The sequence below is a fragment of the Monodon monoceros genome, unplaced genomic scaffold (assembly GCF_005190385.1).
Source record: "Monodon monoceros isolate NGI ecotype Baffin Bay Population unplaced genomic scaffold, NGI_Narwhal_1 Super_Scaffold_1, whole genome shotgun sequence".
Taxonomy (NCBI): Eukaryota; Metazoa; Chordata; class Mammalia; order Artiodactyla; family Monodontidae; genus Monodon; species Monodon monoceros.
The window spans coordinates 14861249-14877650 of NW_021703765.1; positions in this window are offsets into that span (position 1 = coordinate 14861249).

The following is a 16402-nucleotide window of genomic DNA, read 5'->3' on the forward strand; positions in this document are numbered from 1 at the left end:
AAACTGAATCCTAATTTTCTCTAAAACAGTGGTTTTCAATTAAGGGTAATTTGGCTACCCCTAAGGACATTCAGAAAAGCCTGGAGATGTTTTTTTTTGGTTTTGCGGTACGCGGGCCTCTCACTGTTGTGGCCCCTCCCGTTGCGGAACACAGGCTCCGGACGCGCAGGCTCAGCGGCCATGGCTCACGGGCCCAGCCGCTCCGCGGCATGTGGGATCTTCCCGGACCGGGTCACGAACGGTTAGAGAAGTAATTACTAAATTAGAGAAGTAATTTAGAAGTAATTTTAGAAGTAATTTTTGCCGATGTTGAGAGTTTGGAAAGTAGCAAAAAGTGTAAAAATCACTTGAAATGCCACCCCATAACAATTGTCTCTGTTAACATTTTTCTATGCACAGGATTTGTTATATTTATTTGGTATCAAATTATATCTGAATTTTTCATCCTTACTTTTCTCACCAAAATATACGTTAACTATTTCCTGTGTCATTAAACATGCTCTGCAAACAAAATGTTAATAGTCAAAAATTCAAGCACAAGAAGCAAGAAGAACTACAATCCTGCAGCCTGGGGAACAAAAACCACATTCACTGAAAGACAGACAAGATGAAAAGGCAGAGGGCTATGTACCAGATGAAGGAACAAGATAAAACCCCAGAAAAACAACTAAATGAAGTGGAGATGGGCAACGTTCCAGAAAAAGAATTCAGAATAATGATAGTGAAGATGATCCAGGACCTCAGAAAAAGAATGGAGGCAAAGGTCGAGAAGATGCGAGAAATGCTTAACAAAGACCGAGAAGAATTAAAGAACAAACAAACAGAGACGAACAGTACAATAAGTGAAATGAAAAATACACTAGAAGGAATCAATAGCAGAATAACGGAGGCAGAAGAATGGATAAGTGACCAGGAAGACAGAATGGTGGAATTCACGGCTGTGGAACAGAATAAAGAAAAAAGAATGAAAAGAAATGAAGACAGCCGAAGAGACCTCTGGGACAACATTAAACACAACAACATTCGTTTTATAGGGGTCCCAGAAGGCGTAGACAGAGAGGAAGGACCCAAGAAAATATTTGAAGAGATTATAGTGGAAAACTTCCCTAACATGGGAAAGCAAATAGCCACCCAAGTCCAGGAAGGGCAGAGAGTCCCATACAGGATAAATCCAAGGAGAAAACACTGAGACACATAGTAATCAAACTGGCAAAAATTAAAGACAAAGAAAAATTATTGAAAGCAGCAAGGGAAAAACAACAAATAACATACAAGGGAACTCACATAAGGTTAACAGCTGATTTCTCAGCAGAAACTCTAAAAGCGAGAAGGGAGTGGCATAATATACTTAAAGTGATGAAAGGGAAGAAGATACAACCAAGATTACTCTACCCGGCAAGGATCTCATTCAGATTTGATGGAGAAATCAAAAGCTTTACAGACAAGCAAAAGCTAAGAGAATTCAGCACCACCAAACCAGCTCTACAACAAATGCTAAAGGAACTTCTCTAAGTGAGAAATGCAAGAGAAGAAAAGGACCTACAAAAACAAACCCAAAACAATTAAGAAAATGGTCATAGGAACATACATATCAATAATTACCTTAAACGTGAATGGATTAAATGCTCCAACCAAAAGACAGAGGCTTGCTGAATGGATACAAAAATAAGACCCATATATATGCTGTCTACAAGAGACCCAATTCAGACCTAGGGACACATACAAAATGAAAGTGAGGGGATGGAAAAAGATATTCCATGCAAATGGAAATCAAAAGATTTCATTTTGATTTTCATTTTGATTACTCCAGCTGGAGTAGCAATACTCATATCAGATAAAATAGACTTTAAAGTAAAGAATGTTACAAGAGACAAGGAAGGACACTACATAGTGATCAAGGGATCAATCCAAGAAGAAGATATAACAATTATAAACACCCCAATACATAAGGCAACTGCTAACAGCTCTAAAAGAGGAAATCGACACAATAACAGTGGGGGACTTTAACACCTCATTTACACCAATGGACAGATCATCCAAACAGAAAATTAATAAGGAAACACAAGCTTTAAATGACACAATAGACCAGATAGATTTAACTGATATTTACAGGACATTCCATCCCAAAACAGCAGATTATACTTTCTTCTCAAATGTGCACGGAACATTCTCCAGGATAGATCATATCTTGGTCACAAATCAAGCCTCAGTAAATTTAAGAGAATTGAAATCATATCAAGCACCTTTTCTGACCACAATGCTATGAGATTAGAAATGAATTACAGGGAAAAAAAAGTAAAAAACATAAACACATGGAGGCTAAACACTACGTTACTAAATAACCAAGAGATCACTGAAGAAATCAAAGAAGAAATAAAAAAATACCTAGAGACAAATGACAATGAAAACACGACGATCCAAAACCTATGGGATGCAGCAAAAGCAGTTCTAAGAGGGAAGTTTATAGCTATACAAGCCTACCTCAAGAAACAAGAAAAATCTCAAATAAACAATCTAACCTTACACCTAAAGGAACTAGAGAAAGAAGAACAAACAAAACCCAAAGTTAGCAGAAGGAAAGAAATCATCAAGATCAGAGCAGAAATAAATGAAATAGAAACAAAGAAAACAATAGCAAAGATCAATAAAACTAAAAGCTGGTTCTTTGAGAAGATAAACAAGATTGATAAACCATTAGCCAGACTCATCAAGGAAAAGAGGGAGAGGACTCAAATCAATAAAATTAGAAATGAAAAAGGAGAAGTTACAAGAGACACCGCAGAAATACAAAGCATCCTAAGAGACTACTACAAGCAACTCTATGCTAATAAAATGGACAACCTGGAAGAAATGGACAAATTCTTAGAAAAGTATAACCTTCCAAGACCGAACCAGGAAGAAATAGAAAATGTGAACAGACCAATCACAAGTAATGAAATTGAAACTGTGATTAAAACTCTTTCAACAAACCAAAGTCCAGGACCAGATGGCTTCACAGGTGAATTCTATCAAACATTTAGAGAAGAGCTAACACCCATCCTTCTCAAACTCTTCCAAAACACTGCAGAGGAAGAAACACTCCCAAACTCATTCTATGAGACCACCATCACCCTGATACCAAAACCAGACAAAGATACTACAAAAAAGAACATTACAGACCAATATCACTGATGAATATAGATACAAAAGTCCTCAACAAAATACTAGCAAACAGAATCCAATGACACATTAAAAGGATCGTACAGAATGATCAAGTGGGATTTATGCAAGGATTGCAAGGATTCTTCAATATATGCAAATCAATCAATGGGATACACCATATGAACAAATTGAAGAATCAAAACCATATGATCATCTCAATAGATGCAGAAAAAGCTTTTGACAAAATTCAACACCCATTTATGATAAAAAGTCTCCAGAAAGTGGGCATAGAGGGAACCCACCTCAATATAATAAAGGCCATATATGACAAACCCACAGCAAACATCATTCTCAATGGTGAAAAACTGAAAGCATTTCCTCTAAGATCAGGAACAAGACAAGGATGTCCACTCTCACCGCTATTATTCAACATAGTTTTGGAAGTCCTATCCACGGCAATCAGAGAAGAAAAAGAAATAAAAGGAATACAAATTGGAAAAGAAGAAGTAAAACTGTCACTGTTTGCAGATGACATGATACTATACATAGAGAATCCTATAGATGTCACCAGAAAACTATTAGAGCTAATCAATGAATTTGGTAAAGTAGCAGGATACAAAATTAATGCACAGAAATCTCTTGCATTCCTATACACTAATGATGAAAGATCTGAAAGAGAAATTAAGGAAACACTCCCATTTACCATTACAACAAAAAGAATAAAATACCTAGGAATAAACCTACCTAGGGAGACAAAAGACCTGTATGCAGAAAACTATAAGACACTGATGAAAGAAATTAAAGATGACACCAACAGATGGAGAGATATATCATGTTCTTGGATTGGAAGAATCAATATTGTGAAAATGACTCTACTACCCAAAGCAATCTACAGATTCAATGCAATCCCTATGAAACTACCAATGGCATTTTTTACAGAACTAGAACAGAAAATCTTAAAATTTGTATGGAGACAAAGAAGACCCCGAATAGCCAAAGCAGTCTTGAGGGGAAAAAAAGGAGCTGGAGGAATCAGACTCCTTGACTTCAGACTCTACTACAAAGCTATAGTAATCAAGACAATATGGTACTGGCACAAAAACAGAAATATAGATCAATGGAACAGGATAGAAAGCCCAGAGATAAACCCACGCACATATGGTCACCTTATCTTTGATAGAGGAGGCAAGAATATACAGTGGAGAAAAGACAGCCTCTTCAATAAGTGGTGCTGGGAAAACTGAACAGCTACATGTAAAAGAATGATATTAGAACACTCTCTAACACCATACACAAAAATAAACTCAAAATGGATTAGAGAACTAAATGTAAAACCGGGCACTATAAAACTCTTAGAGGAAAACATAAGGAAGAACATTCTTTGACATAAATTACAGCAAGATCTTTTTTGATCCATCTCCTAGAGTAATGGAAATAAAAACAAAAATAAACAAATGGGACCTAATGAAACTTAAAAGCTTTTGCACAGCAAAGGAAACCATAAACAAGATGAAAAGACAACCCTCAGAATGGGAGAAAATATTTGCAAACAAATCAAGGGACAAAGGATTAATCTCCAAAATATATAAACAGCTCATGCAGCTCAATATTAAAAAAACAAACCCAATCCAAAAATGTGCAGAACACCTAAATAGACATTTCTCCAAAGTAGACATACAGATGGCCAAGAGGCACATGAAAAGCTGCTCAACATCACTAATTGTTAGAGAAATGCAAATCAAAACTACAATGAGGTATCACCTCACACCGGTTAGAATGGGCATCATCAGAAAATCAACAAACAACACATGCTGGAGAGGGTGTGGAGAAAAGGGGACCCTCTTGCACTGTTGGTGGGAATGTAAACTGATACAGCCACTAGGGAGAACAGTATGGAGGTCCCTTAAAAACCTAAAAATAGAATTACCACATAACCCAGCAATCCCACTACTGGGCACATACTCAGAGAAAACCATAATTCAAAAAGACACATGCACCCCAGTGTTCATTGCAGCAGTATTTACAATGGCCAGGTCACGGAAGCAACCTAAATGCCCATCGACAGATGAATGGATAAAGAAGATGTGGTGCATATATACAATGGAATATTACTCAGCCATAAAAAGGAACGAAATTGGGTCATTTGTAAAGACATGGATGGATCTAGAGACTGTCATACAGAGTGAAGTAAGTCAGAAAGAGAAAAACAAATATCGTATATTAACACATATATGTGGAACCTAGAAAATGGTACAGATGAACCGGTTTGCAGAGAAGAAATCGAGACACAGAAGTAGAGAAAAAACATATGGACACCGAGCAGGGAAAGCGGCAGGGTGTTGGGGGTGGTGGTGTGATGAACTGGGCAACTGGGAATGACATGTATACACTGATGTGTATAAAATGGATTACTAATAAGAACCTGCTGTATAAAAAAATAAATAAAATAAAATTAAAAAAAATTCAAGCACATAGAGGTCCTCTATCCAATCACTTATTTACCTTATTTTTATCTTCATCTGTGGATACTCTTAAGATAGTGCTTTCTGCACTAGTTATAGAGCACATCTTTGAAAAACAAATACAAAAGGAGTGTACCCCTAATATTGTCACATTCTGGTTTTATACAACTTTCACTAGTTGACATAGTGATTGAAACAACTCAACCATTTCTCGCAAGGATAACCAGGACAGGAGCCAAACTTCACCAGTGCCAACAAGAGTGACAATAATTCTTTAAATGTTCATACCTGGCTTATTCTCCTGGAACCAATAGTAACATATGCTTTCCTGCTGATACTGTCTAGTGATTTTCTCCTAAGGACTGACAGTATGATATGTATTCCATGTGGTGATTGTGTAACTAGACAAAGACACATTAAGGCTTTAAATCACAGAATTTTGACAGTTTACAATTTGAATTACTTTTCATTAGAAGCACTTGTAGGGCTGCATGTGGAGTCCTGGGAGCCATGTGAGCCCTCTGGTTGACCACTTAGCAGTGGCAATACTTGCACATGGGTGAGGCTTGAAGTGTTAGCAGATGTAAATGGTTTAAGGATTAAGTTTTTTGTTTTTTTTTTTTTTTTGCGGTACGCGGGCCTCTCACTGTTGCGGCCTCTCCCCTTGCGGAGCACAGGCTCCAGACGCGCAGGCTCAGCGGCCATGGCTCACGGGCCCAGCCGCTCCGCGGCATGTGGGATCTTCCCGGACCGGGGCACGAACCCGTGTCCCCTGCATCGGCAGGTGGACTCTCAACCACTGCGCCACCAGGGAAGCCCAAGGATTAAGTTTTAAATGTTTACCTAACTATCCCTTTATACACTACAAATCGACATCTAATGTTAAAAGAGATGTACAGACCAGGTGTGTTCGTTTTCTAGGGCTGCCTTAACAAAGTACCACAAACTGGGTGTCTTAAAACAACAGAAATTTATTGTCTCATAGTTCTGGGGGCCAGAAGTCCAAAATCAAATTGTCGGCAGGGCCGTGTTCACGGTGAAAACCGTAGGGAAGAATACTCCTTGCCTCTTCTGGCTTTTGGTGTTTTCCAGCAATCCTTGGCATTCCTTGGCTTGTAGATGCATCACTACAATTACTGCCTCTGTCATATGTCACACAGCCATCTTTTCTTGTATGGCTTTTCTCCTCTTTATAAGGACAGCAGTCATATAGGATTAAGGGCCCATCTTACTCCAGTATGACTTCATCTTAACTAATTAAATCCGCAATGACCCTATTTCCAAGTAAGGTCACATCAGAGGTACTGGGGTTAGGATTTCAACATTCTTTTTTTTTTGGCCACATTGCGTGGTATGTGGGATCTTAGTTCCGTGACCACAGATTGAACCCATGCTCCCTGCAGTGGAAGCATGGAATCTTAACCGCTGGACCGCCAGGGAAGTCCCCTCAACATATTTTTTGAAGGACACAGGAAAATGGAAAGTTAAAGCCCTGAGTAAGTGAAATACCCCATATGAATATCTGTTCCTATTGCTTAGCTGGAAACAATGAATACATAATAAAAACATGTTTCTGCAATTGTGGGATGGATTTAATGAATAGAATAATGGATTTGTAGAGACATGGATGGATCTAGAGACTGTCATACAGAGTGAAGTAAGTCAGAAAGAGAAAAACAAATATCGTATATTAACGCATATATGTGGAACCTAGAAAAGTGGTAGAGATGAACCGGTTTGCAGGCCAGAAATAGAGACACAGACGTAGAGAACAAATGTATGGACACCAAGGGGGGAAAGTGGAGGGGTGGTGGTGGTGGTGGTGTGATGAATTGGGAGATTGGGATTGACATGTATACACTAATATGTATAAAATAGATAACTAATAAGAACCTGCTGTATACATTTTTTTTGATTAAAAATAAAAAGAATAGTGGGAAGTTCCCCTTTGGGCACTTACCAACATATGTTCTGCTTAAATTCTAGACTTCAAGAGTATCATATGAGCATTCTAGAGGCATAGCATTTCTACGTATAACGGTCATAATTTTAGCAAGGAAACCTCCTGAGTTAACTACTGTTTTCTGGGAATTTCCCAGATTTCTCTGGATTTCAATATGAGTGATATGACCCAGTAACATTACTGTGTGATATAGGAGGATATGGCTGGAAAGAACAAATTTTTCTAATTCCTCACATGGTCCGCAATTTGGCTAATTGAGTCCATCTCTGTTGCAGATGAGCCAAAGTAGAAGACAGTTCCCAGAATGCGCCTTGATTAGAAAAGCCTGCCCCAGTATATTCCAGCTGCAGGCCAACTGGCAATGTCTTGAATCACTAAGGAGAGCACTGCAATGTGGTTTTCCTCATACTTGCTCTCCTCGTCATTCTTGATAAGTCATTATTGGCCACTAGGATCTTTCAGAAAGCACTTATATAAACCCCAAAACTCACTGATTTATTCATTGTCATGTAATAAATCAATTAGGTACAGACATTGTCTGTAACCAACATGCCTTATTCAACCAACTGTGCTTATAGAATATCCGTAGCTGTATGAAGAATTTGTAGCATGTAAAACAAGCCTGCTGGTGGAATGATTTATAGAATACTCCTAGAATAAGTTCAGCTAAGATACTTACAAAGGTTAAGATAATTTTTCTTTACTTTAGAACTGATGAGGGATAGCAGAATGACATCTTGTATTGATTATATGCCACTTAGTAGAATTTAAAGCACTATCTAAATGTTATTCATTGCCCCTGTCCTTGGGGTAGGCACATCAATTTATAGGAGGGAAATCTGAGACAGAGATAGCTAAGTGACTTTCTTCTGATCCTAAGTGTTAGATAAAATCAGTATGTTTATTTATGATTTCGAGAGTCACTAAGTGCATGCTCACAGGAACATGTACACAGTATGTGTACTGAGTACATTTTATATGCCCAGTACTCTCTCCTGTGTAGGACTTTCATGTATTATCTAACCTCCCTGTATCCTTTGTAATGAGAATTGTCATCATCTCTACTTTAAAGATGAGCAAGCTGGGGTCTAGACAGCTTAAGTAACTTGACTATGGCCCCAAGCTTGTAAGGTACAGTGTGGCTAGGAACCCATGGGGTACCTCCAAAACCTATCCTCTTCCTAAGACTGGTTTATTCCCATTCCTTTAAATAACATCCTTAAGTTGTCTCCTCTGCCTCTTTTGAAGACATCCTGTAGCTGTGTTTCCAGCTGATGCCCATTCCAGAATATATCATTGATTTAAGGATGAGCTTAGTCCTGTGAGCAGTACAGTTTAGGATCCAAGATGCAAAACGCAGTACCGCATCTGGTCAGAGCCATCATCCTTGTCATTGTCTTTGTCGGACTGCCCGTCATGTCCCTGCACAAGGTCAGCATGCACTGCCGTAGAGGCCCAGACAAGTGTGTGTGAGGGGCCGTCATTTCTTTGCCCCAGGAGGCCAAGACTCTTCTAAATTGCACGCAGGTTGGAGGTGTCAGGAGTGGCAAGTGCCTCCCTTGCATTCCTTCCAACTCACGTGAGCTGTTATTCTTCCCGTGGAAAGCAACCACTGGATGGTTTAGTATGAGAATGAGGATTACGTGAGATTATAAATAACACTCCCTTCACCTCCCCCCCGCCCCCCAGGAGCATATTCCAGGAAGACGTTTTGGGAGGCTAGAGGAAGATGAATAAGTAGAAACAACCTTGGCCATCTGTGACTGTGTCTAAAACATGAGTTCTGAGGTTAGAGCACTGTGATTTCAATCTGCAACCATGTGCTGCTGTGAGGACCACCACTTCTCTCTGACTTGTTCCTAAAATGTATGATTTATGTACAGAAACACTTCCCCCCAAAGCAAAATAAACCCAGACAAAATATAACCAAACAGCTGACTCTCATGATTGAATTATATGAGGCATCAGAAAACCGTTTGGATGGCATTCCTTGATGGGGAACACAAGCGATGGGAAAGAATAGTTTACTAACTCCATCACTGTGAAATTTCTTTTACAAGTTTTTTCCTAATGTTTCATTGGGGGAAATGACAAAGCTGTTTCCATTCAGTCTCATTGGCTTGTTGGCCCTGGAGAATGGAGGAAGGCGCTGTTCCTTTTTGATACTCGTAAAATATTTGTCACTATCATCCTTAAATGTGAGGCCATAGCCTCACGACTGCCTGCAAGGGGGCGGCAAGGGGGTTCAGAGCGAAGCACAGAGACGCCTCCTTCCCCACCCCATCCCCACGGTGTCTGCCCTCCATTGCCTCTGGCAGACCTCACCATGATTACAGTAACCTCCCAGCAGGGACCCGGCCACCTCCAACAATCACATCTCATTAAACAGTAACTTCCAACCTCCTCTCCCTCTCGGCCTCCGAGCTGAACTGTGCCAATAGGGAAAGCTTCTGATGGAATTTTCATTCAATTTCCTTTCCCTCCTCCAGAGAGGGAAGGGCTGGTGACGTGGCTAAGCAGTGAAGAACTTCAGGAACTGTAATCTAAAGGGTCTAGAAACCCACAACCATCCGTTAATTAGACGAATAACAATTGACCAAGCCATGAGCATTGACCCAGATTCACAGAGAGGGAAATGGAATTCCAAGCCCATGTCTCATCCTTAACACCAGCTGCAGAGAGCGCTTAGGACCCTCATCTCCAGATGCCTCTGCTTCAGCCCTCAGCCCACCCAGCGAGGCAGCTCAGCCCCTGCTGGGGTGGGTGTCAGTTTTCTGTCTACTTTCCATTTCTATTTCTGGGGCACCTACACATTCAGTCATTCCTCTGCTACTTGTGCTTTTCCTCAGGAAAGCCAGCTACAGCTGGAAGTCCTCAGAAGCTGGGTTGATAGAAAAGAACCAGAAAATCAAATAACAGAGGGCCCAGCAAGGTTTCTGACCTACCCTGTAGCCCCCAGCCCAGCTGAGGGGCAAGTGAATGTGGTCGGGGTGAGACAGGCTGACCTGGACCCCGGACACCAGCTCTCAGGTTTGGAACCCAGAGCAGCTGACCCTCCTCACCATGGTGATGATGATAAAACTTTGCAAATGACATCGTAAGTGACATGTGAAACGGAGATACTCAAGTCCCTTCCTTCAAGGTGGAATCATTTAACAATTAGGAGATGTTCATCCCACGTGAAGAACGCGACGATATGCGAAATAAATCTTTTCTTTATTCAACAGTCATTTGTTAGGAATGTATTATGCACGAGGCCGAAGTGAAATATTCAGAGATTTACACATTTCCTTGTCTTAAATCCTAAACCAGGGCTCGAGGCTCTAGCCAAATCCTAAGTGGCCCTGAATTATTTTCTTGCCAATAATGTAGCAACATGTCCTCCTTTTGTTTGCACGTCCACCCCTCACCCCCCACTCCCTGCCCCCAACCCCGGGTGCCTGAGGTTTCTCTGACTGTGATAACAGTTGCAGGCATACACTTCTGTTTGCTTGCCAAGGTCCCTCTTGACTCTTTATGAGTTTTCAGGTGGCTGCCTGGAATTACGCACAGTCTGTGGCCACGGAGCTCAGCAGAGCCGTTGGCTCACACAGGGACCGCTCCTAGAACCTTAAATAAATCACCCAACTTGGCCAACTGCTCATAAATGGCAAGAACATGCCGCAGGACACAGTGCGGAATGAACTTCAGAGTCACTTCCTCTTTCTTTAAGGGACCCCCAGGCCTTGTTTGCAGGCAAAGCCCAAGCTGTCTGGCCTGATGACTCAGGCCATTAAGGGAGATCAGTCCAGTCTGTGAAATAATGGTAACAGACCCAAATGAGGTTTCGGTGGGGAGGGCGGCCTGGATAGACGCCTCATGCAAAACAGCCTTTGTAGATAAGAGCCAGAGCCAGTCCTTAGTGGCTAAGCATGTGCTCTCCCAGACCAGACAGCCAGTGTCAGATTCCAGGTCCCACCACTTACTGATCCAGGGACCTTGGTGGCATGACTGGCCTTTCCATGCCTCAGTTTTCCTCATCTATAAATTGGGGATAATCATATCTACCTGGCAGGCTTGCTGGGGAACTGGATGACATCACCTCAGAAAATCACTTAGAACAGCTCTTGGGATATAATGAACAGTCGATAAAGGATTGTCAGGGCTGTTATTGAAGCAGGATGGGGCACAAGCTTAACATCCAGGGGGACGCCGGGAGGCCCGTGTTCTCACCGTGAGCACACAGAATTTCACAGAGCCGTGAAGAATGTGCACATAATCCCCAGTCTGGCACTGACACCCCAGCCCGGCGATAGATAGTGATATCACAAACGGGATTATGGCCCTTTCAGGGACATCCCCACCCCCTCCACAGCCATGGGGAAAAGGCCCATCTCGTGGGAAAATATAAGGTGGTAATGGTCAGGGAAGGGAGTTTCGAATTGTGTTGGTCTTAGTTGGATCTCGGGGGGAAAAAAAAATGTCTTCCTTTGACACCCAGTTTTCTATACAAAAGTCCCCCCTCTCCCAGGAATGACAGGCTTTTTAGGGCTTATGCTCAATCTTACTGTTTTCCTTCAATCCCCTAAACAGCTGCTCTAAGTTTTCTTAACCTTGACCTTAGATTTCAGGGAATTCAGGGTAGAAGAAAAGTAAAGCCGGCCTCAAAAGTAGTTACCGCTGGCTGCAAATGTCTTAATGTTGTGAAGGCAGCCTATCATTGAGCTGGGGCAACTTCCACACTGTTCAGAAATGTCCTGATTTCCAGAGACAAGGCCTAATAACTCCTGACTGGTAAAGTTTCCTAATCAATGACACAACTCAGCCCGCTCTGACTTATTAATTGTATGGAGGGCAACAGTTTGGCCTGAAGAGCAAGAAAACAGTTTTTGTAGGAAGCGGCTGTTAAGTGGAGGTGACTGAAACCACTTGTCTTCTGACCCTTTCCTTTGAGACTTGATTGAATGTTGATGGTGTTTTTGCAAGAAGTGAGAAATAAATAAATACAGAGGCGCGGAGCTGTTACCCGTGGTATGGGAGCTCCTGAAAGAGTCACGGGTGTTTTGTGCGTTGGGGTCAAACGCAGGAGTCTCCAATGATGGTGGTCTTTTTCAGAATGTTGGGCTTGGGTGCTGGGAGTAGGGAGGGGAAGCTATGCGGCTTGCTTGGCTTCCTGTGGCAATTCCACTAGGCTACATTGGGGTCCAAGTGGATGGCCACACTTCACAGATCACTCATCTGTAAAAGAGGGATCTTAGCTACGAGGATTGTGGGAAGGAAGCTGAGGATTGTTGCCCTCTGATTCCTGTGTCCTTGCTTTGCTATCCCCACTCCATGAAGGCTGCCCACCTCCTTTATCCACGAATTCATTCAGCGTTCGTTCCTGCAAACATTTAAGCAACCAGTTCTACGCTGGAGTCTTCAAAGGAAGTGAAACCCTAGCAAACCTGCTCCCAGATCCTGCAGAAGGAAAGAAGCCCTGTTGACACTGTGATTTTAGCCCAGTGAGACTGGTCTGGGACTTCTGACTTCTAGAGCTACAAGATAATAAATTTCTGTTGTTGTAAGCCACTACACTGTGGTCAGTTCTCGTAACAGCCGCAGGAAACTCATACAAGGTGCTCTTTCCTTTCTGCTCTGATCACCCCTCACCTCCTGCATGCAGCACCCAGCTTAGCTGTGGCTGGGTGTCTCGCTTGCCTCCGGGTCAGAGCTGGAACTCTCCGGGGACATTTGTTCTCTTATTTATTTTAGTTGCTAACACATCCAACATTGCCTGTCGTACAGCAAATACAGCAAAATCATTTTATTTTTTGTTTGTTTTTTAATGAATGAAGGTAGGGAATGTATTTCTCCCTTCTCTTACAGCAGGAGAAGAGCGGGCACAACCACGCCATGCCACGCCAACGCAAGCGACACATAAACATCAACATCGGAAAGAAAGGACCAGAGCAACCGCTGCAGCCAGCAGCAGGTGAGCTGAGGAAAGCATGCAGGAAGGGGCGAGAGTAGTCAGCACAGACGGCTGTCTGATATACTCGAGGGAGTCTGAAACCAGAACGTTTAAGGGCTGCTTTGGGTTTGGGAAAACTGAGAAGATAAACAGAATTCTAAGAAAAATATTTTCACAGTTCCTCTCATCAGTGCAGGACAGCGGAGAGATAAGGTAACTGCTGAACTAAGATAGGAACACGAAGCCAGGAGGAGACAAAGAGTCTAAGAGGTGAGATCTGACCACGTTTAAAGGCGTAAAGGAGATTCCGCCAAGGGGATGGATGCCATGACCAGGAAGAAGCGATGAGAAGATGGGAGCTGGACTCCAGGGCAGGCTCAGAGCAGAAGAGGATGAAGCAACAGGGATTTGGAAACAGAAGATGAAAAATGAGAGTGAGAGGTGGATGAATATCTGTTTCGAGCAGTATTTCTCAACCTTGACACCGCGGACATCTCAAGCCTGACAATTCTTTGCTGTGGGATGTGGGGTGGAGGTTGCCCCGTGCACTGCAGGAGCGGCACCCCGGCCTGTGCACACTAGATGCCAGAGCGCCCAGCCCCCCAGCTGTGACACCTGAAATGTCTCCGATGTTGTCGAATTTCCGCTGGGTGACAGAACTGCCCCCCGGGTGAGAACCAATGATTTCACAGAAGAAAAAGGATTGGGGAGGGAACGTACTTTAAACTTGTGCACTTGGGGAAGGACACACTTTAAGGAAGGGCAGAGCAGCGGAAGGAAAGCAGAAGAGACCAGGGAGTCGAGCTGGGGGACAGAAAGTGAAAGTTGGTGGGTGAAAGGACAGAATCTGACCAAAGGAAGAATTACAGCAAAATGATTGATGAAAGAGAAGAACGGACCAGAAGGAGAAGCAGAAATCAGAAACAGGAGAGAAAAAGACCCCAAAGGAAAGCAGGGATGGCTGGCCAAGAAGGAAGGACACAGCCTGAGAGGGAATGGACTTCAAAGCGGGTCACTCGGGGATTTAATGACAGGTTACTGACACGAGGGGTCTGGCCCATTAGTCTTGTATCAGGACGTGAGGATTTGAGAGCCAAATACATGTCAGGCTACATACACATAACTTTCAGGCTCATTATAATTATCCCACAGATAAATGCTGGAACTGAAAGAAGACTTGACATGTCCCAACTCCCTTTTTGATGAACTATCAAGGCGGTCATCAGCGATCAAACCAAAGAAACAACACTAAAAGGTACACCTCAGGTCTAAACATCACGGATCAGGCAGAAGGAAGGTAAACAATTGCCCTGATACACCCCAAACCAAACGGGACGCATGTGGATTAAACGAACCTAAACCAAGGCCGCTCGTTTTATCTGACATTCCTTTGGGATTCTGCATTGTTGGTAAAGATTAGGATGGAAGAATGCAAACCCATGCTGATCTGAAACATCCACAAGCCCACAACCTCTGAGGATTGTGTGTGTGGAGGGGGAGGGGCGGTGAGAGGGAGGGAGGGTGAGAGAAAGAGAGAGGGATTCAAAACTCTTCCAGCTTTCTCGAGCAAACCTTGGTTGCAACTGCTTACCCTCCACTATTCTTTCTAGATCTCAAAGAATCAGTTTCCAACCAGAAGCTGATTCCACGGGACTACGCTGGACTCTGATATTTTCAAAGCATTTTGCCTAGGTATTTCTCCGTGGTGACTACAAAAATGCCCCCCCTCACCCCAACACCCCTGCATGCTTTCCTGATAGCCCAGTTCCGTGACAGTTCTAGGTCTGATAAAGACCTGTCTCAGGTCCAGGGCTAGAATGGAAGGATGGTTTGCAAACGTGCCAGAGCTCCAAGGGTTTGGAAACTGTATCTCAATCTTCTCATGTCAGCATTCCCACGTAACTCAGCAGACTCTCTAGCTCCACGGGGCCAGGTCCCGTGGATAAAGCTCAGCATTGCTGCAAAAAAAGAAGTCAGCTAATATACAAAGGTGAAGACTTATGGGGTCAGTTGGTTGGCATAGAGCTGCTGAGGAAGGATCGTGCCTGAGCACGAACCGTGATAGAGTCTCAGTGTCACTGATTATCATGGTGGACCTTGGGCTTTCCCTGGTTCTCATTACATCCCTGGGCAAACATCCTGGATGTAGTCTGTCTCTTAGGAGAAAACTGCCCAGATTCTTACTTCTCCAAAGAGCAGTTTAGTGTAGTGTTAAGAGCATGGACCCTGGGGCTAAAAATGCCCCAATTCAAACCCAGCTCATTACTCATAACTCTGTACCTTAGGCAAGTGAATTAAAATCTCTACCTCAGTTTCCTCACCTGTAAAAAGCAGGTGATAATAGAATCAGTGACAGAGGATTATAATAAGGATTAGATGAGATAATACTTGTAGACTTTCTTTTTTTTTTCTGTTTTTTTTGGCCGTGCTGTGTGGCATGCGGGATCTTAGTTCCCGGACTAGGGAGTGAACCTGTGCCCCCTGCAATGGAAGTGCAGAGTCCTAACCACTGGATAATACTTGTAAAGTGCTTTTAAAAATATCTGCATGGGGCTTCCCTGGTGGCGCAGTGGTTAAGAATCCGCCTGCCAATGCACGGAACACGGGTTCAAGCTCTGGTCCGGGAAGATCCCACATGCTGCAGAGCGACAAAGCCCGTGCGCCATGGCCGCTGAGCCTGCGCTTTAGAGCCCGAGAGCCACAACTACTGAGTCTGCGCGCCTAGAGCCCGTGCTCTGCAACAAGAGAAGCCACCGCAATGAGAAGCCCGCGCACCACAACGAAGAGGAGCCCCCACTCGCTACAACTAGAGAAAGCCCGCGCCCAGCAATGAAGACCCAACGCAGCCAAAAATAAATAAATAAATAAATAAATAAATAAATAAATAAATAAATAAATAAATAA